We start from the raw sequence: 24,279 nt of genomic DNA on the forward strand, positions 1-24,279 counted from the left end.
TCCGCACAACCCTTACTGGCGAAATGACCCATTTCTACTCCTCTTTGTCAACGCGGTCATAAATCGTTGGTGCATCCGTGCAACAGTTGTTCGTTCAGTATGAAACTGCTAGAGGTTTAACGACTATACGGAACAGGCCTATAAATAAGTCTACGAGGAGAGAGTAGTCTTGGTTTATGACAACAATTTTTTTATCAGATATACAAGTACAACATGGATGTTAAGGTCCGAGGGTTCGATTGATTGGCTATCAAAACACTACAATTTTGAAGCTCTTCAACCTGCAGGAGCTTATATTCAGCACATGAGCCTATAACTTGAAAATCCACGAAAAATTGAGGTAAAACGTTGCAGAATTCGTTTCTTTATTGAATACTTGTTTCCAATAATGTCAAGGCATTGCGTATAGACAATCATTAAAATTTCTTGAAAATAAGAGATTCATGCTCCTTTATTTCAATGTTATATGTGGATGTTCGGTTCATATCATTTCATTACATTTAAATCGAACAGATGGGAACACCTGCTAAGGCCCATTGGCAATAGGTTAGCAATGAATACTATAATTTTCCTTCAAATCGAAGAAAAAATAAAATACAATACCACACAACAATTCCATTAGCTTAAATGGCTTAAATGCCATAGCCAAAATTCCGTAAGGTACTATTATCAAATCCCTAGGATCTATATTTAGTTTTCTAGTGCTTATGGCTATACAGTTTGGTGCGGAGTCATTTTAGCTATTTACCTCTCCAACAGAGCAATGGAGAAGATATGGCATTAAGATTTAGGCTTGGGTTTCTATTGGGAGGTTTGGTAGATTCCCATATATCTTCCTTTTAATGATATGCAATTACCGAGTGCACAAACCATGCAATTGCTTGATTATTAGACTTCATATGGTGTATTGTGTAGGTGTACATTGCACACTAACTTTGTGATGATTGTTTTATTGTATGGGGGTGTTTTTTTGTGAAGGGAGAACTAGTCTCTAACATCAATTATTAACTTTATAAAAACAATCAGATCATTCTAATTCACATTATGAATATTAGTAGATTATGGAACTTAAAATCTTTTGATTTTGTGTTTTTTTCATAATTTCTTATTTATAAATAAACAAATCTTGATTGGGGAATTGTATTTTCAAGAAAATCATAAATATATTTTCATAGATCACTTGTTTCTGATTTAAGAATGTTCAACTTTAAGAATAACACCAACCAAATCACTCTCTCCAGGAACTACTAACTCAACCCACAACCTTCCAGGGCTCCAAAGGGTTTTTCCAACCTGGCTCCAGGGACTAGTAACTCAACCCACCAAGGGCTCCAAAGCGTTTGTCCCAACCTAGGTTCCAAGACTATAACTTAGCCCAAGTTATTCCACGGTTTCAGGGTGTTTGTTCCAAGCCACATCCATAAGGAATTATGAGCACCCATAAAAAAAATCAAGTGGGGAAAACCCACAACAAGCAAATGGAAAGGCAATCCAGGAAATGGCAAGGCATGGCAAGGTAAGATAAGGGAAGTGAGGCGACTTCGTAGCTTCCGCATAGATGAAATAGTCTCTCCTCTGCTAAATTTAAGTCTATTTCTTGATCGATGCCTAGATTTGAAAGAGTTTCTTCCTTCCATGATGGATTGAATTCAGGATAGTTGTGCTGCAATCTTAGCAAATGACTGACTCTTTCCAGTACCTTCCGAGGACAGATGGTTGTTATCTTCATGCACAAGAGGCTCACCTACTGTTATAGAGAATCAACACTCAAAGCCAACCTTTGCAAACATCTTAAAAGAGATCAACAATGGATTAAAATATACAAAGCTTTTTTAGGATAAATCACATTAAATCACTTACTGTGATTCATCAAGACAGATAAAGTGGTTCAAAATGTGTTGACCTCAAAACTACTATATGATTTATCTGAAAGTTTTTTTTTATAAATCATGAATCAAAAACCTACATTCTGAGAATTGATTAAAATTTACAAATGCTTACCATTCTGGGATGAAGCAGATACATTTCATACATGATGCTAAGAAAATGGTTAAGATTGGAGTCACAGGCAACATTGTCTAGTGCCACACCATCCACTGTGTAATTGAGAATGTCTTTCAAGCTGAGATCCCTAATTCTGTGTAAATCCCGGGAAACCAATCCAATGTTCTCACCCGCACAAAGATATATGCAATTTATAAAGCTCATACTTGCTTGAGGCCATGACCATGGCTTGGCAAGAGATCAAATTAAGATGAAACAGTGAATCAATTAACTCCCCTATCTTTAATCTTGAGAACAATTTATCCTCGTCTCCCGGGTCTAGAATTGAAGAGGAATTAGCATATGCATTAATATTATGGTTCTTTACATTGTTGGTGGTGGCATTAAATAATTTGTGGTGCTCCCACTCTGGAGCCACTCATGGAGTAACAAACCCAATTTTGTTGAATATTTTGTAAGCACTCCTACCGATTGCTCATGGTTGCAATATTTCACAATTGAACGTCGTGTTTGTGATAATGTTGCAATCAGAAGATAGGAGACTCCCGTAATTTTTCTCCCGATTGAAGCCATTACTGGAGAAAATCCTTAGATTCTCAACCAAAAAAAGGCATGTAAATGGCGAAAAAAGTTATTAAAACCTCTAGGATATAGGAGGTGTAATTGATTTTAGTTTCCTTGGATGTGACAGAAATAAATAGGGGCTTTGTTGTTGGTATGTGTTGATATCAGAAGAGCTTGTCAGGTTGAATTTCTTGCCTGATTGCACGTTTTGCTTAATCAATGTTTTAAACTTAATACATTCACCTTTATGTGTAATTAAAAAGGTTTTTGAAATTTAATCTCAATTTTATTATTCGGATTGTGATTATTATGAAAAATTGTTTGTGATTATGATTCGTAAAATTTAATCTGTTAATTTAATCTCACCAATCATTTTATTATTCATGATTGTGATTATTATGAAATGGCAAGGAAATCCAGGAAATGGTAAGGCAAGGCTAAACCCATTGTCAATCTAGGAAAATATCCATGTCAGTGACAACACATAACCATAAAATCACATGCATATGTCATGCATCCATAAAATAGCAAGGAGATCATACATGCATGTTACTTAGAGAGCAAATCCAGTTGTAGTTGTTGATCCAACTGTTCTCTTGTGCTATTGTGCTTTCCTTTGCCTTCTTTCTCCAAATCCCATGTATGCCAAAGTGCTCCAAGAATGCCCCAAAAATACTCTGAGTGTGCAAGAGTATGAAAGAATGAGAGAATAAAGGAGAAATCCAAAATTGAACGGACAAAACGTTGTGAACTGATACTCAAAAGCCTTTTTATTATTGATGTCTCTATTTACTACATTTTCCTTCATTTTTCCTTTAATTTCCATCTCATACAAGTATGTGACCTTTCATCTCCCTTTTCTCCTATTTTCCTTCATTTTCATAAATAAATGCCAATTAATGCCTCTTTGTCTTTGTCAATGCCTTTGTCAATTTCAATAACCATTAATTAATCGCCACTGATACATATCACTATGTTTTTCCCAACATTGAGCTTGGAATATGTATTACATGACCTTAGTCTTATAATCCTTAGAAGCCCTTTTATCATTGATGCCTCTATTTTCTTCAATTTCCTTCATTTTCCCTTTAATTTCTCTCTCATGCAAATTTGTGACCCTTCATCTCCCTTTTCTCCTATTTTCCTTTATTTTCATAAATAAATGCCAATTAATGTCTCTTTCCCTTTGTTAATGCCTTTGCCAATTTCAATGGCCATTAATTAACATATCACTATTTCTTTCCCAAAATTGAGCTTGGAATATGTGTCCCATGACCTTAGTCTTATATTTTATTTATATAGAAAATCAACCAGGGGTTGTTACAAACTCACTTCATATAATACTTGTTCATATGACATTTTTCTTAATTAATCAATTTAATTAAGAGGGAAAAAATGATATAACTACTTTGGAGATAAATATCAGCCTTTAATTTGTGTATACTACTATGATATTTTAGAGTATTCCATGGAGGTTAAATTCCTAACACCCACCTAATAACTATTGATAATTAAATTAAAATTGCGGAAACCCTATTCCAAAATACACATGCCTATTAGCATAATTACTTCATTGGATGTTGTTAGATAACATGGATAGAGAAGTAATTACGTCGATAGGCATGTTTATTTTTGAAAAGAGATTTAATCATTTCAATTTTATTATCAATAATTATTAAGTGGATGGTGGAGATTTAATCTCCACATAATATTTTATAATATTCATAATAGTATACACAAATCAAAGGTTGATTTTTATCTCTAAAGTAGTTATGTCCTTTATTCCATTTTACTTAATTTGATTAATTATAAAAAATGTGATATGAACAAGTTTCATCTCAAGTGACTTATGGTCTTTTGGGCATGGAGTATTAATTAGCCATGATATCAGCCCTTGGTTTTGTAACAAAGTTTATTTACAAATTAATAATATATATGGTTAAGAATCTTGTTCCATGTTTTTTAAATGTATATATGTTTAACTTATTTATTAATTCATTTGATTATTTATTATTAAAAATAATAGTTTAAAATAAAGTTATAATTTAATGAGTGTTTATATTTTTCTTTTATTCTATGAACATGAGAGATGTATCGTGTAGTAGGTGTTTTGATGTTTATTATGGATTGATGCTTATCATAGTTTACTAGCCATTTAAATTATATGGATGCATTAGTCCTTACCAAGCGAGAGGCACTCTAACAATCGATTTACAATTTAAATTCTATTAATTTAGCTTTGAATTATGCATAACCTAATATTAAACTTTAGAAATAAATAAAGTATTTTTTATTACAATTAAAAAAAAATAAAAAAATCAAGAGTTTACAATAAACCCCATCTATACCCGTCTCACCAATAAAATCTACCATAATTTTGAGTGGTTAGCGGTATTCATGCCAACTTATGGTATCATAGCTAACATTCTCTAACTAATAAACTATTTGTTGTAAAGGCTATTCATGGATTTCATTAGCAAACCAAAACAAATGACAACCTTCTTCAGAATCTGCACAATGCTCAACAACCAAAGATTTCGAAAACCATGCTACCGAGTGTAGGTTTTCATACTGTATTTATCATTGCCAAATCTATTTTTGATTTCTACATAAGGCTAATTCTTGTATTATTATTTTTTCTTTCTGAATGCTTCTCGAGATAGTGGCAACAATATTATTAGTCAGCAGTCTCAATTATTTCCATATACAAGCCATTTCAACCTTTGATTCTTCTAAAAATGATTCAAGGGCAATAGTTATGATAATTGAGAGGAAAATTTTGCAGGTAACTGTAATACGAATGATATTATTGCTCATAAAAGAACACCATAGAATTTAGAATAATTCAACAAAATTAGCAAGATTCGTTGATGCATGTAATTATTTACAGTTGTTGTTTAAGTCTGTGAAGCTAGCACAATTGCAATCTAGGACTTAATGGGAGATGATCAGTCCATCAGTCTATTACGAATATGGATGGGATGAACTATGGCAATAATCTATATTCCACAAGTCGATTAGGAACATGGATGGATGGACTATAGCTACAATCTATATTCCACCAGTCTATTAGGAACATTGATGGGATGGATTATGATTAAAATCTACATGGGAGGATGGATTTCACAGATCTAGAACAATGTGATATCTCAAAATCCTTTATCAAATACTGAAAGAGGACTTTGCCCTAAATTATATATAAAATAAATGTTATAATATGTTAATAGTTTATTAAGATCTAAACTTTTCTCTATATTCTAGAAATGAACTTTATAATTAGGACACACATTATATTTGTGATCTTGGTTCCATAATGGGAATTTAATATTTTATGCTCAAAAATTTTCCACAGGTGGAGGAGGAATTGTTTAGGTACTTATATCTCTTAATTGTTTCGAATTTTTAAAGGAATATTCAATCAAAACTGAATATTGCTAATCTTGAATAGATATAACACTGAAATTTGTTATATGTTGTGAGGGCTTAAATCCTTTGATGCTTTTATTTAGCTTATGTAAGAAGATAAGCCTATTGTGTTTTTCTTTGTGATAGATATGGATTGCTTAGTTTCTGTTTAACTTCATTGCTTCATTAATGGAGTATTAAATCTAATATAAGGGATAGTTAGCCAATTTACTTGTAAAATTTTAGTTGTTGTAATGTACAACATTATAGTAAAGAGTTTGGAGTGGGAAAAATTGAAGTTGAATATGCCCTGGCTTGTGGACGTTGGAGGTTGTGTACTTTTAAATTTCTTTGTATCCTTGCCCAATAGAACAATTAAGAAGTTATCATCAATTTGATAAGTCACTTAAGGCTTTCAAATGTCTATGTTCATTCTCCCATCTGCTATTCAATATTATTTATATGTTCATGAGTATTAGATCGGTGAATCCTTAACTAAGACTTGCACATATTCTAGATCAGTTCATATGTAAAAAAATAGTGGAGATAATAAGACAACAAAACCCTAGTACCTTAAATAATTAAATAGTTTTACTTATATATCATAACACATTCAAAATTTAGTGCACATGACATTAAGGTGAATAGTATAATACATGATATAAAAAAATCAAACATTAATTAATTATAAAAATTACAGAAATTCAAATTTATCGTTAAAAGAAATCATGAACTTTTAAGCAAAATTAAAATAAAAAATAAAAAATAAAAACTTCTAATAATTAAATTAACACTATGTAAAACCCAAAATATATTCCAATCAATATCCTAAGTGGTTGTGCCTATTGATAGTGACCAGCATTCTTATGAACAAGAGTGTTCCATCAATAACACTAGCAAGGACTACCCTAGCACTAATTAAGGTTTAGAATTTTTTATAATACTTTAAGAGAAGAACGAAATCTCTTAATGAATATTTCTGTTTATGACATTTTGCTCACTAGATGGAAAAGTATAAGTATGTATTCAATTTATTATTTTTTGTTGGAAGACTAACTCAAACTCTAAGAAGTGCCATTTTCCCCTTATGGTCTTAATGTAAATACGTTAATAGTACCTAAAACAAGTGTGGTTGCTTACGTAGCAACTCCCTGCCTCATGAGAAAACCATGTCCTTTTTCAAGTTATTTGTAGAAGAAACTTTATTTTAGAGCTCTCATGTTGAATGTTTAGTTCAAAGAACTGTTGTGGTCAATGAGCGAGTTAGAACTAGCCAAGAAAGAAAAAGCATTGGAAGCAGTAGTTCGAAAGCCCATATTCCTTCCAGTTATAGGACCATAGCCCATAAAGACAGTTTCAGCCATAGTTGACTCAGCACCCATAAGAAGAAGTTCCCCATCTAAACCAGAAAAAAGACATATTTATTTGATTGGATCCATTAGATGCATAGAGAGACATGTAGAAGAGATGCTATAAAATATGTGTGTCCATCAAAAGAAATAGAATAATCAATATAGTCTCCTTTATTGGAAAAAGATAGAGATACCCCGTGCTAGACTCAACTAATTGTGAATCCCGCTGGGCTCCGCTAAGTCACAGACCCGGGCTAGGCACAAAGACAACAGGGACTCATACGTGTTAATATATGATGTTCCTTTCTCTTAGACGGTGACACTTGAATGTGCATGTCTACGTCTGCATCTAACCAACTAGATTTTGCATAGAGACTTACTTGCAATAAACAAAGAGAGAAGAAATCTATTTCACATTTGAGATTGCTATATTTTTTATTAGCAATCTATTGAGACATTTTACTTGCCATGAACGGAAAGAATAGAGAATCTATTTAACATAAGAGCTATTACTAGCTATTATTGATCATAGGACTACCTAAAGGTCAAATTACTGAAATCGAGAAGCCTGAATATAAACTTAAGAAGGAAAGGTCAAGCCATTGTTCTGCTACTGCAAACACTTTATTATGCAGATCAGTTAAAGACAAACTCCACTATCATGGAGCTTCTTGTGTGTACTCTGTTCTTGGATTTTAAAGCACAACTTGTTTTAATTACTGAAGACATATTGGTTTTTAATATCCATCATCAACAACAGGACTGTATTCTCAAAGGCATAATTCGAAGCAATGTGTTATGTAATCCTTGAACTAGATGGTACCCGAGCAATTGAAAAACACGTTAACTAGAAAGCATTAGTAATAGCTTCCTACTAGTATTAATATTGATGAATTCTAGCCAACCAGAAAATTAGCCAAATGTACAACATGCACATAACTTATTGTATTAGTAGCTAACCAGAAAATTAGCCAAATGTACAACATGCACATAGTTGATTGTATTAGCTTACTGGATTAATAATTTATAAAAGGTTATAATAACTGCTAAAAGACATTCTTGTAGAATTAATAAGGTGTGATGGTGATGTTTATAGAATCTGAAAATCAACAAATCGAACCCTGAAGTTATTCATCACAACTTAATTTGTTAAAGCTCAAGAGATAATGAAATTAGCATCAAGCACATTCGTTACGTCCAGATGGATATTGCTGGAAGTTTTTATTAAAAACAATTGGTTTAATTTATACTTAAATTACAAAAAATAAAGATAATGAAATTAGCACCAAGCATATTCGTTAATTTGTTTAACATGGAAAACATGTTTACTTCGCCTTTAATTTATGAAATTCAAAAGCATGTTTACAAATTATCTGAAATACAATGACATGTGGCAGTTGCTACTTGTGAGTAGACAAAAGAGGCAATTTCAAGTCCCAGCTTTAGATTTAGTAACTCCCAGCCCCCGCTATCTACATTCATCACAAATTAATTTGTGAACGTCCTTAGAAGTTCTCATTTTCAATTAACATCAGACGGTCGTGGCTACTGCATTAATGCCTTGATTATGTGAGGAGTTAAAAAGAATGAATCCATGTAATAAACATGGATTTGTATGGAATGACATTTGTCCTGGAAAATGCATGCATGTATCTGCAGAAGTAAATAACCGATGGCATGTGTTCGGAAGGTGAAAAGACAAATTGTAGGTCATTGTGCAGCTTAAGAAAAACTGTGTAAGGTTATAACTGTCAGGTAGAGGCTGCTCGTGAGAAACCTGAGGCTTTAGCTACTAATTAGCATTAAATATAAAATAATATTTAAGATAATGGATATGTCAACGCTCCTGAAATCAAATGGGACAAACCATGCATGTTGACACACTTCAATTCCAGGTGGAGCCAAATAATGTGATGACTGCCACGGGATCTGGCACAAATTTTCCGTTGTCTTTTCTTCCATTTGTTTTGCTATTTTTCAGACTAGAAACAGGTTCGATAAGGCAGGCTCCGTACCAGCAACAACAAAGGCATTCGATAAGGCAGACTCTGTACCAGCAACAACAAAGATCCTCTATGTAAGTTATCTGTTTCACGGATATCACTGAATTTTTCTACGTGGTCTAGAGGACAGTGGCAAAGAGGCTTTAGTTGGGTGCGAATGCAGAGGAAATCAGGTGGCGGAGGAAGATGAGTGGTCGTCCATGAAAGCAAGGTGGGAGGTGATGGCAGAATGGTACATGATGTCGTGGAAGCTCTCTGTTGCCCGAAGCTCCTTTCGCAACAGTCGTGCCTTCTCCGCTGTGAATCCTAGTCCACTCCTTCTCGCCGCCTTAGGGTTAGGGTTTGCAACAGTGCTGGTTTCAGCTTCAGCTTTAGCAGACATTGAAGACAAAGGAGAAGAAGTGGTGAAAGAGGATGGCTTTGGCTCGTTGACAATATCGAAAAGCGGAGACCACCAGGGCTTTTTCTTTCTTTCGGCCCCGACGATCATATCCACCACGCCTTCTTCCCTCGAAGAACAGGAAATGGCAGCAGCAGAACGCACCATCAACATCGATCTGCAGCACGAAGGTCGCGGGATTCGCAGGTAAGAAATTTCACGCCTGGTAAGCTAGTGATAATGCATTAAATTGCAAAACTAATTACTGATAATCTCACAATGTGAACAGCAACAGGATGTGGGCATCACAACAACCGGATGATGTGAACAACCTAGCTTCTTTATCTAGTTTCCTATGTGTTGAGTTGCAACAGAATGTTACTCTCGCTCCAAGATCGCATCCCGAGCATATATGAAATATTTCAGGTTTCTGAATTAACATTGATTTCATATTTGTCTTTTTAAGAATTTAAGTATCTCAGTTTTTCAAAGAAATTTGATTAGATTTAATATTTGTTTTTTCAAGCTACTGAATCCATACTATCAAATATTTTAAATTCTTTGAAAGCACTAATTTCATAGAAATTCAAATTCAAACTTAAATGCCTCAAGATTTTGATTTTTTTATTTTTGTATTCAAGATTTTTTGCTCAAGTGATCCAGGTGGATATTGGTGGCCACCCACCAAGTCCACTTGGACCCCCACCATTGTTTCTTTCAGCTTTTCAGTTTCCTTAATTGTAGCACAATTTACTATTTTTAGCAGTTTTTCGGGTCCTAAACTTCCAGAGCCGTTTTGAGGCCCTAAACGATGTTTTTTGGGAAAACTAGGAGCAACATGGGTCCATGGATCTGGACCCATGTTTCTCTTCCCAAAGTTGTATTTCTCGAATAGATATTTCTAACGAGATATTGTACACGTCAAACGAAGATCGTATGCCAAAGTTACAACCCCGGGAAGTTGATGTACCAATTTACCCAAACAGGGCCCACAGTTTGGCATTTCATCTTCTAGGGTTAGGTTTTTGGATGTTTAGGGTTTTCCCATGTTTCTCAACAATAAATAGGCCTTCAAGCCTCATTGTAACACAATGGAGAGGCATGTAGCCACCACATCTCTTCTTAGAGATAAGCTACCATTGCCCTGGCTGGTTTATTTCCATTGCTATTTATAAGCATATTTTAGTATATTACATTAATGAAATGAAGTATTATTTCCGCTGCATCTCTGTGTTTATCGTTATCTCTGTAATTTGTTGTGTTCCTGTTTAAATCTGGATCAGTGGTATTAGAGCGGTCTGCTTTTTCTCTATTTTTCTTTGGATGTCCCCAACGAGGTCGGGATATAAGGAGTTAGGTCTTGAACTGGTCGAACCTTTGCAATACCAGCCTCACAAATCCCGACAACCTCCCATGGCAGATGAGAAGAAAGATGAGGGCGTAGGAGATCCTATCAAAATCTTGCTCGAAGAAGCCCTCGAGCGACAAAGGAACACGATGATGGACAGCTTTGCCCAAATCCTTCAGCGGCTACCCAAAGGTGATGCATCGGCTTCCAGCAGCTATTGTAGAAATGCCACACCCTTTAAGGTACAAGTTAATTTTGAAATCCCCATATTCGAGGGTCAGATAGATGCAGATGCTGTATATAAATGGTTAAATCTGCTAGAAGGTTATTTTTCTGTTTATGAATTTTCAAGTCGGGAAAAGATTATTTTCGCTCTTCTCAAAGCAGCCCCCCACATCAAGCACTGGTGGGAAACCTACTGCGAGTAGAAGGATGAAAATACCGGCTCACTATTTTTAGCCACACCCACCTAGAATTTATTCCAAGATGCCATGAAGGAGCAGTACTACCCTGTCGGAAGCTATGAGGATCAATACATAAGGTGGACCACGCTACGGCAAGGAAGGGACCAAGACATGCCAGAGTTTACCAATATTTTCCATACCCTTCGCACAAACTTGGGTATCAAGGATTTGGAGCAGCATTTGATGCTCAAATACCATGGCTGCCTACACAAGTACACCCAGGAAGAAATAGAATTCCTGAATATCTCCTCGCTCAACACGGCATACCGATATGTCGTCAAGTTCGAGCAAAAGTTTAAATAGAAGAAGCAAGACTTTGGATCTATGAATCCGAAGCAAGCGAAAGGTGCCCCCAAACCACAGAACAAAGGACAAAGCCAAGGCGGGGTGGCCCAAGACAACCCACCAAAGCTATAAGCAAATATCAGTGTCGCGAAACCAAAAAAGGACACGGGAAAATGGTGTGAGTTCCATAAGAGCTCCACTCACAACACAAGTGAGTGTCGGGCCAAGCAGTCACTAGTGGCTGAGCTAAAGGTTTCAGAATCATATGCATATTCCGAATCTAAGTCAGAACCTGACAATGGGAATGACAAAGGGAAGCAAATTATTGATGCAGAGCCCAACGCCACCATTGCCACCATGAATATCCAGAAGGAGGAACTCGAAGATCCAAAGGACGAGGAGCGTCTCTTCCACTCCCAGATGTGGTTATAGGGATCCTCGCTACAATTCATTGTCGACAGTGGGAGCCAAACGAACCTCATTTCGGCAGAGGTTGTGAAGTGGTTGGGCTTATCAACCATAGCACATCCACAACTGTACACAATCAGGTGGCTTCACCAAGGATGAGATCTTCACATGAGGCAACAGTGTCACCTTCCATACAACATCAAGCCCTTCACGGATAAGGTATTGTGTGACATTGCTCCCCTTGAAGTTTGTGATGTACTATTAGGACAACCATACTTGTGGAAGTGACATGCTATGTATGAATCAAGACCCCGTGCTGTTATTATTACTTTGGAAAATAAGTTATACAGGATACCAGAGGTAGCACCGCCTACCGCCATCTCTTTGGTTACTGCAAAACAATGCAGTAAGCTTATCACCAAAATCGAGAAATTTGTTTTCCTGATGATATGCCCTCAACGAAAGAATAAGACGGTGGCCACGACCTCCAGACAGGGCCCCTCTGCACGACAACTATAGATGGACAAGGTTTTGGAGGAGTACGAGGACATATTCACCTCCCCCACAATGGTTCCTCTGCACTGTCAAGTCAAGCACTCCATCGATCCGACCCCAAGTGCGCCGCTGCCCAATGGACCAATTTATCGACGCTCCATTCTGGAGAACGATGAAATCAAGAGGCAGATTCAAGAGCTACTGTAGAAAGGTCACATCCATCTGATTTCATTGCCCTATGGGAGCCCGATCGTGTTGGTACAGAAGAAGGATGGGACTCGGAGACTCTGTATTGACTATCGGGCGCTGAACAAGATCATTGTCCGTAATAGGTACCTGATCCCATGGATTGATGACCTCCTGGACCAACTGAAGGGGGGAAAAATATTTCAGCAAGATCGATTTGAAGTCAGGATATCACCAGGTACCAATCGAACCGTCTGATGTGTGGAAGACTACCTTTAAAGCCAAGGAGGGCCTTTTCGAATGGTTGGTTATGCCTTTCGGATTGACGAATGCTCTTGCAACCTTCATGAGGCTAATGAATGAGATCTTACGGCCATTCACCAACTCATTTGTAGTGGTATACTTGGATGACATCATGATCTTCAGCCAGAGCTGGGAAGAGAATCTCCACCACATTCGATAAGTTCTCCAAACACTGCAACAACACAAGTTATGTGCCAATTTGGAGAAATTCACTTTTGGCATGACCCAGGTTCAGTATCTGGGATACATTATTGATGAACAGGGGGTGCATGTGGATCCAACCAAGATCCAAGTCATTCACGATTGGCCCTCTCCAACCACTCTAACAGATCTCCACAGCTTTCTAGGTCTTGCCAACTTCTACCGCAGGTTCGTGTTGGGATTTTCTCATATCACTTGGCCCTTGAGTCAAGTCACCAAGGGAGGAGTGAAAGCAAAATTCTTTTGGTCTAAATCTCAATAGAAGGCATTCACAAAGTTGAAAGATCACCACTGCTCAGCACCAGTGCTCGCATTGCCAGACTTGTAACAACCATTTGAGGTCCAGACATATGCTTTTGACTATGCTATTGGGGCAGTCCTTACTCAACACAGGCATCTAGTGGCATATCATAGTGAGACACTTTCAGACATAGTTTGAAAGTATCCCACTTATGACAAAGAGATGTATTCCATTGTATAGGCCTGCCGACAATGGAAAAATTACATTTTGGGGAAGGAAAAAGTCATCCACACCGACCACCGACCCCTCTAGTTCATATAGACCCAAGGAAAACTGCAGAATGATCGCCATCAGAAGTGGTCCACATACCTGCAACAGTTCCATTTGAACATCAAGTATAAGAAGGGCAACACCAATAATGTTGCAGATTGTCTTAGTTGACCACCAATCATGGCATTAACCACCGTGCTCAACTCTTGTGGGAACGAGACTTTTGATTGGCCACTTCTCTACAAAAGCGACCCAGAAGTCGGCCACACGTACCAGACACTCTTGGAGGGTCGGCATGTTCCAGATTTTCACCTCCAGGATGCCCTGTTATGCCACCTGGGTCACTTTTGTGTTCCTTCAAGCGAGCGTGCCAAGATGATTTGGGAAGAACACTATAGTCAGGTTGTTGGGCATTTCAGGGTCGAGAAAACGATGGAAGTACTGCAGAAGTATTTCTATTGGCCGAATCTTGGACAGGATGTCGGGAAGTACATCAGATCATTACCTGCCTGCGCCATTGCTAAACCAACCGTCAAGAAACAAGGCTTCTATATCCCGCTACCTACCCCTATTCGACCTTGGGAATCCATCTCCACGTATTACATGTCAGGCCTTCCTTCCACTAAGCATGGAAATGACTGTGTTTTTGTGGTTTTCAACAGGTTCTCGAAGATGACCATTATGGCGGCCTACAAGAAGAATATCACAGCAAAAGCCACTACTAAACTCTTCTTTGAATGAGTGTGGGTACACTTTGGGATCCCACAGTCTATCATATCAGATCAAGACAACAGGTTCCTCAGTACATTTTGGTCCAGTCTCTGGTTGACGCTGGACACCAAACTCACTAAGTCCACAACCTTCCATCCTTAAACTGATGGCCAAACAGAGGTTGTCAACAGGATGATTGTGCACATTCTGCACATGTACAACTCAAAGCATCCATGCACATGAGACGAGAGCCTCCCCTACATTCAACACAGCTACAACCGAGCTCTCCGCAGCTCGACTAGCCACAGCCCTTTTCAGGTGGGCATGGGATTCCAGCCACTATGTCCCATTGATGTGGCCATGCCATTTGCAGCTCCTCACTCAGATTCGGCTCATGTCCAATCCGAAACAGATAAGTCAAACAGCTTCATTGAGCACATACAACATATTCGCCAGCAGGTGTCGAGCAGTAAAAAGGGTTTTCTTTACCTCTATTTACCCCACATTAATTTTCAATCCAGGAACGATTTGTTATTTCAAAGAGTGTACTCAGTTTGACGTAGTCATTTGTCAGAGTAATGCTAGTAGTATAATGCTCTCAGTACAAGAGTAAATGGATGCTTGGAATGAAACTTATTTGCAAAAAGAAACCTAGAATTCAAATCATGCATTCAGAAAATTCATCAGTCAAGGGTACAGTAACAGTAATTCTTCCCTTTGTAAACTGATACAATCAAAAATGCACCCAAAGGAAGGATCATCAAACCGGGAACTAGACAGCGTATGTCGATGTTCACTACAGTCTCAGACCTTCCACACACCAAAGCAATGATAATATTCAATTGACAGGAAATAGAACAACAACTATCTCTTTTTAACTGGATTGAATAGCAAACCCTTAATCTACAGAAATGAATGTAGCAAGAATTATAATCTACAAAAATTAAGTAACAGCTTTCGAATTGAACAGCAAACAGAAATGGAACAGCAGACTGTTTGAAATAAAGTATGGAACAACAACTCGAATCTGAATGTACAACAACTCAAGTTAAACACGCAACACACTTAACATCAAGGAGAATAGTAATCTAAGTTTCAATACAATACGCATGAATCACAGTTATAAAGTAACAATAATTATAATGAAACAACAGTTGTAATGAAACAACAATTTCGACTGAACAGCAGTCACAATTTAAGAATAAATCATGCGGTAGTACCGATTTAGGAACATATAGCATAGTTGAACTATAATTGAACGGAAATCTGTAAGGAACAGCAGTGTTATATCAATTGTCAAAAGGAACAACAATGTGATACAATGTTATAACATCAACGTAGCATTCCTTTTACAGATAATAATAGTATTTAACCAAGTATAGATATAACATAGCTGATATGTAAAACAGTGAAGCACATCAGATTACTGAATAGAGTAAATGAAAGAAATCAAACCACACATGAATCATAAATATGATACAGGAGCGAGTGATCCTCCAGGGCCGGGCCCTTAGCCTCCAGGGACACACCGCTTGAAATTACTCCAGAATCAAAGATGGAACGACAACCAGATTTATATTAAAACATCAAAATAGAGTTACAATGAATTGATCTTCAACGAGAATCGATGATCAAAGTTTCAAATACAAATAAAAGTTACATAAAATGACAATCAGTTCCCCCCGGGCTAGCAGTGCTGCCCCTTCTTATAATAGCCGAACGGTGATACCAACAATACAAAGAATTGTTAAGATAGCGATCCCTCAGGATCGAAGGATCCTGAGGGATTTTCCAAGCTGTTAATTTGCAGTTATCCTTCTGTTCTATTGCGCCAATTGGAGATTTCCTTTTCCTTTTTCTGGTTGTTACGCTCCAATTTGGATTGCCTTGTTTGAACGCGGTTCCTTACCGAAGGGACAGTAGTTAACTTGGTCTCATTCTTTCTTTTGGGATGACAATCTTCCGTTTTCTCCTTTTTCTACATAGAAAAAGGTAATTATTAGCTATTCATATTACATATAAATCTTCTAGATTCTATCATATTTTTGTGTCATATGCCTAGCTCATGATGTGAAAAGGTTGTGAGTTTTGAAGAAAAGATAACAAAGTAAATGAAAATAACATACCTTCTCCAGTGCCCAACACACCCCCTTGCTTACCCTTTTTCATGCCCTCATGAAAACATTGTAGTTGACATGCAAGGCGGTGAGAGAGTAGGCCGAAGACGGGATCTCATGAGGTGGTCTACAACCATGATGCCTAGCTAGGTGTTCAAAAAGATGCCCTGTCTGACCCTCAGGCATTTCATACAAGGCTTGGTATCCAGGTGCAGGGTGCCAGATAACTGGACTACGGAATCTATAACCTAACCAGGATGGCCCTTCCCTCAAAATAAGATCATCGTAGAGGCTCAAGAGATCAACAGCTAACTTAAATTTCTCATAATTAAACAGTTCCCTGAGTTGGATATTCGAATTAGAAGTCTGATATCGAAATTTAGCAGCTGCAATGGCAAGGTCTTTGATGGTAAAAAAGTATTCTATCCCTTTCCGATTGATTGTTGTATGAATGGGTCCTAATGCTTCAATCACACCCGGAGTCCTCATGAGGTTCCTATGCTTATTCCATAACTGCAATGGATCTCTAGGCTCGTCTCTTACCCATAAGTCTAATCCGTTTTCTTGTCTTTGGAAGGCATTATAGGCCTGAAGTCATTTTATTTGATTAACTCCAAACGAAATGAATGCCTGTAATTGGACATCCCCAACGAAAGGGCCAAGGTTCTGCTATATTTCTTGGTCTAACACAAGATTATGCAAATAGAACTCGCATAATAATCTCTGAACCTTTACCCCATAGTGCTTGTAATAATTTATGAAATCGTCAACAATATTTATTTCTATCGGGGCTCCTGCTTTAACAACTTTAATTTTCAATTGCAAATATTGTTCCATTAAAAACAAGGCATAATTCTTAGCAGGCGCTCTACATGCTAGGACGTCAGTGTATAAAGAGCATAAGGTATCCATTTGTTTGATAACTACATCTAGCCTATGAGTTACCTTTGCGACTCTTTCTTCTTCCCTTCGCCATCCTTCAAAAGCCTGGCTTTCAGATAAATTGACATTCCTTAGCTGCTATTGTAATTCTTCATACTTTTCGCGAGAGACAGTTTGTTCTGTAAGTTTTTCTACTGCTTGCTAGGCTTGCATCAAACCCTCTCGTAGGGTTACTGTCCTCGGATCACTATCCCACATAGTAGTTGTAAGTGGGAGGTTCACCTGAATCTTCTTATTGCATCGTCCCGTAATTATGGTTCGAATTTCCTCAGAGGACTGTGCCTCTGTCTGAATTTCTTTGTCACAGGCTGTTATGTCATATGTTTGTACTTCAACATGGGCAACAGCCAAATGCTATTCCTTTTGGCTTTGAATAGTAGGCTGGACTTGAGTCCTCCTGATCTTTTTCTTGAGAGGTTTCGCTGGGGTGGTTGCATGTCTTACCACCGAAGTCCTCTGTGCTCTCTTCCCCATTTTCAGAATCCTGATTTGTTGTCGAAGTCGCGCAATTACATTAAGCAGTCTTTGTTGTTCCTTCCATAATTTTTTGATTTCTTCTGTTTTATTGGAAGGAACGGTCGTTCGCACACTCGGGCCTGGACTTTCTTCTTGACCAATTTCTTGATTTTTCTCTTGGGGTACTTCCTCATTATTCTGCTAATCGGGTTGTTTGGGGGTAGAAACCCTAGCTTGCTCTGCAATTTCCTGGGTAACCTCTTCTTCCCCCCTCTCTTCTTCATAGACTTCTTCCGGTGTATTCTGACTTGGAACAAATTGTTCCTCTTCTTCATCTTCATCATTTTCCTCTCTAGATGCACTTTCATCATGGCTGGAGTGATTTTCTTCTTCTTCTTCGTCGCATAACTCTTCAGATGCACTCTTATCATGAATAGAGTGCTCTTGTGGCTCTTCCTCTGTGTGGAGATTTAGTGGGCTGAGAGGTTGAGTATATTCTCCCATGTTGGCCAAAATCTGGGCCAATTCATCCTCTCGCAATGGATTTTGCAACGGGCTCTCCTCACGTTGCTCTGTTTCTTCCTCAGCCTGACTAGATTGTTTGGTCTCTTCCTCTGTTTCTCCCTCAATGTTCAATTCTCTTTCATTCTCTTCTCCTTCCAATTGTGGGGGTTTCTCATCACCTAAATCAACTATTTCCACCGGTTGACTGGTGTTCCCTTGGGAATTTCCAGCCTCCCTCTGATCCATGCCAATCTGACAGATTTCCTTCATTTCAAAGGTCTATTTGATGTGCTTACAGTGTGCTTTCATTTGGGGGCTGGTAAAGCCAGTCCCCCGTCTATTGTAAAAATTAGTTCTTCCCAGCTGCTCTGTTGCTGAGCAAGACTGTGGCTAACTATTAGTCGTATCAACCCATGGTGACTTACTACCGATTCTACGTGTCGTGATTTTTTCATGCTTCGGGCAACATCATGTAGTAGAGAATTTAAAAATGCAGGCAAATTCACAGAGCATTTCTGTTTCAATACGGCTAAAAGTTTAAGGTGTCGTGGTCTTACCACATCTTTCCTACCTTCACAGGTGATGTAGCTCTGGATGACTCTTGCCAATTCTACCCATGGTTCTCCCAAGGTTGTTGGTAGAACTCCTTTTCCACTTCGAGTCAGGTTCTGACCTTCATCTTGGAAGATTTTGATGGCATCTCGCAGCCTTACTTTCTTCAGAGTCCACATAGATCTAGTGGTTGGTAGTCCCAAAACTTCTACAATTATGTTGTCGGTGACTGCTATCTATCTCCCCCTTACCATGGAGTGATATTCTCGTAAGTTCTACAAAAATTCAATTGCCATGGTCTCATTGGATTGTTGCAGACGATTGAGATAAGCTATCCATCCTACCCCTGTTAGAAATCAGAGATTTTCAACACTTGTGGTTCTCTACGAATTGATCTTCCTCCCATGCTTAGCAAACTGTAAAAACACAGAGACTGCAATGGAATAGCAGGCTGTTCAAGCTGTTAGCAACCACAGAGAAAATGACGGAACAACAAGCTCATTTAGAGTTCAAATTATTGCTAATTGTTGCAGAGCATAACACGGAAATAATTTTGAAACAGCAAGCCATGCAAGTTGGAAAACGATATACCGTTAGGCCTTGCTATTCCCAAGTAAAAGTTCTCCAAATGAAAAACTGACACGTATGCCAGTGAATTATGAGGTCACCTGCTCCCCCCCTGCAATGTGATAGGCCGTCCTCGACCATCAAATGAGGGAGCGGCGTGCTGGACTGCCATAATACAGAGTCGGAAAGGAACAACGTATACTGAGATGCCATGTTTACAAGAACAAGGGGATTACCAAAATCGAGGTATATCATAGAATCGCTTAATAAATAAGAGAATACCATGATATGATGTGAGATTGGGAGGATAGGACAACTGACGTGCGCAAAAAGTTCAATATAGTCACGATCAACTTTTTCTGTCATGATTGATTATAATAGATTTCATGTATTAGCGGTTCAAAAGAATTATGTTAATAATTTTTTTTGACCTATTACAAAGGTAGAAGAAGGGATTCATAAGTGCTATTGGTGTATAAAGAATGTGACCTCAATACCATCAACATAGCTCTATTTCCCACAAGTGTCCATAACCTTGACAGAGTTGTTTATTTCACCCATGGAACCATGATCCTTTGTGTATGCTTAGGAACGTGCTGTGGAATGTCAAAATGGAGGCCATTATGCTGGCTTGGTAACCAGATAGATCATAATGCCATTCACTTGGAAGGAGTGAAAGGTGGGCGGGCCGGCTTGTGATGAGACCTCCTATTCCAAGGACTTTTTTATTTGCTAATGTGCCTCTTGGATCATATCACTAGTTTGGTGGCCATAGTGGGAATGCCATTTCACTTTCTTCCTTATGATCACGGTAGGCTGGCTCCCTATGAGACCCCCTATCCTTCATTGACAAACCATGTTAACAAAGTATATAAACATTTTTCTTTTCATTACTTTTTCTTTTTATAGAGGACTTTCTCTATTTATACACAAAGGGTGGTTTAGCACTCCTTAAGAGTAGGGATGGTGGAAGAAGTCTTAACATCTCAATAGAAAAATATGCCCTTCATTCTTATTCGTAATAGTGATCAAAGAGGATTATGAGATTTTAGAAGGAACCATCATGATAAAGATAACCAACCATATCGGTATTAGTAGAATAGTGACAGCAAGATAATCAATAGTTGTGTCCTTTCCTCTTTTCTCTTATCAATTCAGAGCAAATTCTTGTAAAGATAGCGACTTTTTATGTAATTTGGTGATTTTAGTATCTTTTAGTTCTCATATTCATTGCATAAGTGTATAGTTGTGTTTCAGACGTGATCCAAATGATAGAACACACACACACACAAAAGAAAAAAATAAAACAAGTGCTATGTACAAAATCGCAAGAAAAAAGGAAGAAAAACTCTTAACTGTTGTGCACTAAGAAGAATATCAGCAAAGAAGACAAGCGTAAGCGAAATAATGCAAAAAATCTGTGTTTTTCGAAAAAGGAACAACGGAAATCGCAAGTGTTGTTCCTCCACAAAAAGGAACAGCAGAAAACAAAACACGCCATTCAGAAGAAAAATGTTGTTCCTTCAGGAAAAGGAACAGCAGAAAATAAGAACGATGTTCCTTCGGGAAAAGGAACAGCAGAACGAAAATGTGTCGTTCCTTTGGGAAAAGGAATAGCAGAGACGAAAATGTTGTTCCTTCAGAAAAAGGAATACCAAAAAAAATGCAAGTGTTGTTCCTTCCGAAAAGGAATAGCAAAACAACAAAAATGATGTTCCTTTTAAAAGGAATAGCAGAAAACGAAAATGTTGTTCCTTTGAGAAAAGGAACAGCAAAAAAAATGCAAGTGCTATTCCTTCTAAAGAGGAACAGCAAAATGGCGGAAATGTTATTCCTTTTAAAAGGAACAGCAGTAGTGCAAATGTGTTGTTCCTTTTTTTTTAAAGGAATAGCAGAATGGTGAAAATGTTGTTCCTTGCGAAAGGAACAACAAAGTGTAGAAGTGCCGTTCCTTGAAAAAGGAATAGCAAAATGGTGAAAATGTTGTTCCTTTTGAAAGGAACAACAAAGTGCAAATGTTATACAACTGCAAGAAAATATATACAAAAAAAGAATTATGTACAGTGTGTAAAAGTAGTCAAATTACTTAACCAAAGGTGAGGAAGATTTCTCTTTCTCAACCAGAATCTGCATGTCAGAGTCTTCGCGGAGTTGTTGGTAGAAGGATTCCTGAGTAAGTGGTTTGCGGTATAATCGAACTCGGTGGCCGTTTACCTTAAAGGTATGTCCGGATCCATCAATGGTGGTTAGAGTAATGGTGCCATTATCATGTACCTTCTGGATTTCGTATGGTCCCAGCCAGCGAGTCTGAAGTTTCCCGGGGAAATCCTGGAACCTAGAGTCATATAGGAGCACCCAATCTCCTTCACAGAAGACTTTCTTTTTAATGAGGGCATCATGCCATTTGGCTCGTTGTTGTTGTATTAACGCAGTATGTTGAAGGGCAGAGAGCCTGATTTCATCTAGCTCATTGATCTGTTGTAATCTATTAGTCTGAGCCTCGTCTAAATCTAGACCAACCTCTTGTGCTGTTCGTAATGTCTGTATTTCAAATTCTATCAGAAAGATGGGTTCCTTTCCAAAGACTAGCTGATATGGTGAATAACCAATAGTACTTCTCCATGTTGTTCTGTATGCCCACAATGCTTCTGGCAGTCTTGCAGCCCAATCGCGTTTGTGTGATGCAATGGTTTTTGTCAGTATTGCTTCTATTATTTTGTTTGTGCTTTCTACTTGACCATTTTCCTGTGGGTGGTATGGAGTAGTAATTTTATGCTGGATATGATAATTTTTCAGTGTTGCAGCAATCTTGTTACTAGCAAACTATGGTCCACCATCTATAATTATATCTCTTGGGAGGCCATATCGCACAAATATGTGGAACAGGAACTGAATGACAGAATCCTCTGTAGCTCTCGGTAATGCCTCTACTTCAACCCATTTGGTGACATATTCTGTTGCTACCAGAATGTATGTTTTCTGATTTGATGATGGGTTGATTGGACCAAAAAAATCAAGCGCCCATCATTCAAATGGTTCAATAACTAGCTGTGGGTTCAGGGGAATTTCATCAGCCTATCCAAGGCATCCTACTCTTTGGCAGCTATCACAAGCTTGAACGAACTTTTTTGCATCTTTCAAGATCGTGGGCCAATAATACCCTGTTTGTAGGACCTTGTGTCTAGTTCTTCGATCGGCGAGATGTCTGCCACATGGTCCGTCATGACAAGCTTTCAAAATGTAAAAAATTTCGTCTTCACAAATGCATCTTCTGATGTGCATATCTGCTCATGTATGAAACAGGTAGCCCCCAATCCAAGAAAATCGAGTACTACACTAAAAAATTTGCTTTCGTTCATTGGGGGTCAGATGTTTTGGTAATTTGCCTACTGCTAAATAATTTGCAACATCAGCATACCAAGGTGTTTTAATAGTAATAGTGAACAAATGTTCATCTAGAAATTGATCCTCGACTGTTGTTGCATCCACTGGTTTTGGCATTCATGAGAGAAAATTAGCTACTGGATTTTCTTTTCCTGGTCGGTCCTTTATTGTGATATCAAATTCCTGCAATAAAATCAGCCATCTGGTTACTTTACCATTTGTGGTTGGTTTATTTGCTAAATATTTTATGGCAGAGTGATCTGTATATAAAATGACAGGACATCTAGTGATATAATGCCTAAATTTATTGATGGCATGTATTACAGCTAAAAATTCCTTTTCAGTCACAGTATAGTTCAATTCGGCAGGTGACAAATTTTTGCTAATATAATAAATTGCATATGGTTTTTTATCTTCTTCCTGCCCAAGGACTGCTCCAATAGCTGTGTCTGAAGCATCTGATGAAATTTGAAATGGTAGGTCCCAATTTGGTCCTCGGAGTACTGGGGCTGTTGACACGAGTTTTTTTAGATTCTCGAAAGCTTGGTCGCATTTTTCTATCCAAACAAAGTCAACATTCCCTGTTAGTGCATATAAAGGTGCAGCAATATGAGAAAAATGTTCTATAAATCTTCTATAATAACCAGAGAATCCAAGAAAACTGTGTACCTCTGTTTGAGTGGTAGGAGTAGGTATTAACAAAATTATTTGAATTTTGGCCGGATCTACCTGTATTCCAGCTGCTGAAATATAATGGCCTAGAATAAGTCCTTCAGTCATCATCATATAGCATTTTTCATGGCTCAGACAGAGCCTGGTGGCAATGCATCGCTGTAGCACTTTTTCTAGTGTGTCCAATGCTGGGTCGAAATCATCCCCATATGGTGTAAAATCATCCATGTATACTTCGAGCCCTTCATTTATTAAATCTGAAAAGATGCTGAGGATAGCCCTTTGAAATGTGGCAGGGGCATTGCATAGGCCAAAAGGTAAAACTCTATAGGAAAATGTTCCCCAAGGACAAGTAAAAGTGGTTTTGTGTTGGTCTTCAGGGGAAATCTGAATCTGATTGTATCCACTGAAGCCATCTAAGAAAGAAAAGAATTTCTTTCCTGCCAAAGTGTCTAATACTTGGTCA

The sequence above is a fragment of the Pinus tabuliformis genome, chromosome 8, assembly GCF_031772625.1.
Source record: "Pinus tabuliformis cultivar Carrire ecotype Pingquan chromosome 8, CPIR1, whole genome shotgun sequence".
Taxonomy (NCBI): Eukaryota; Viridiplantae; Streptophyta; class Pinopsida; order Pinales; family Pinaceae; genus Pinus; species Pinus tabuliformis.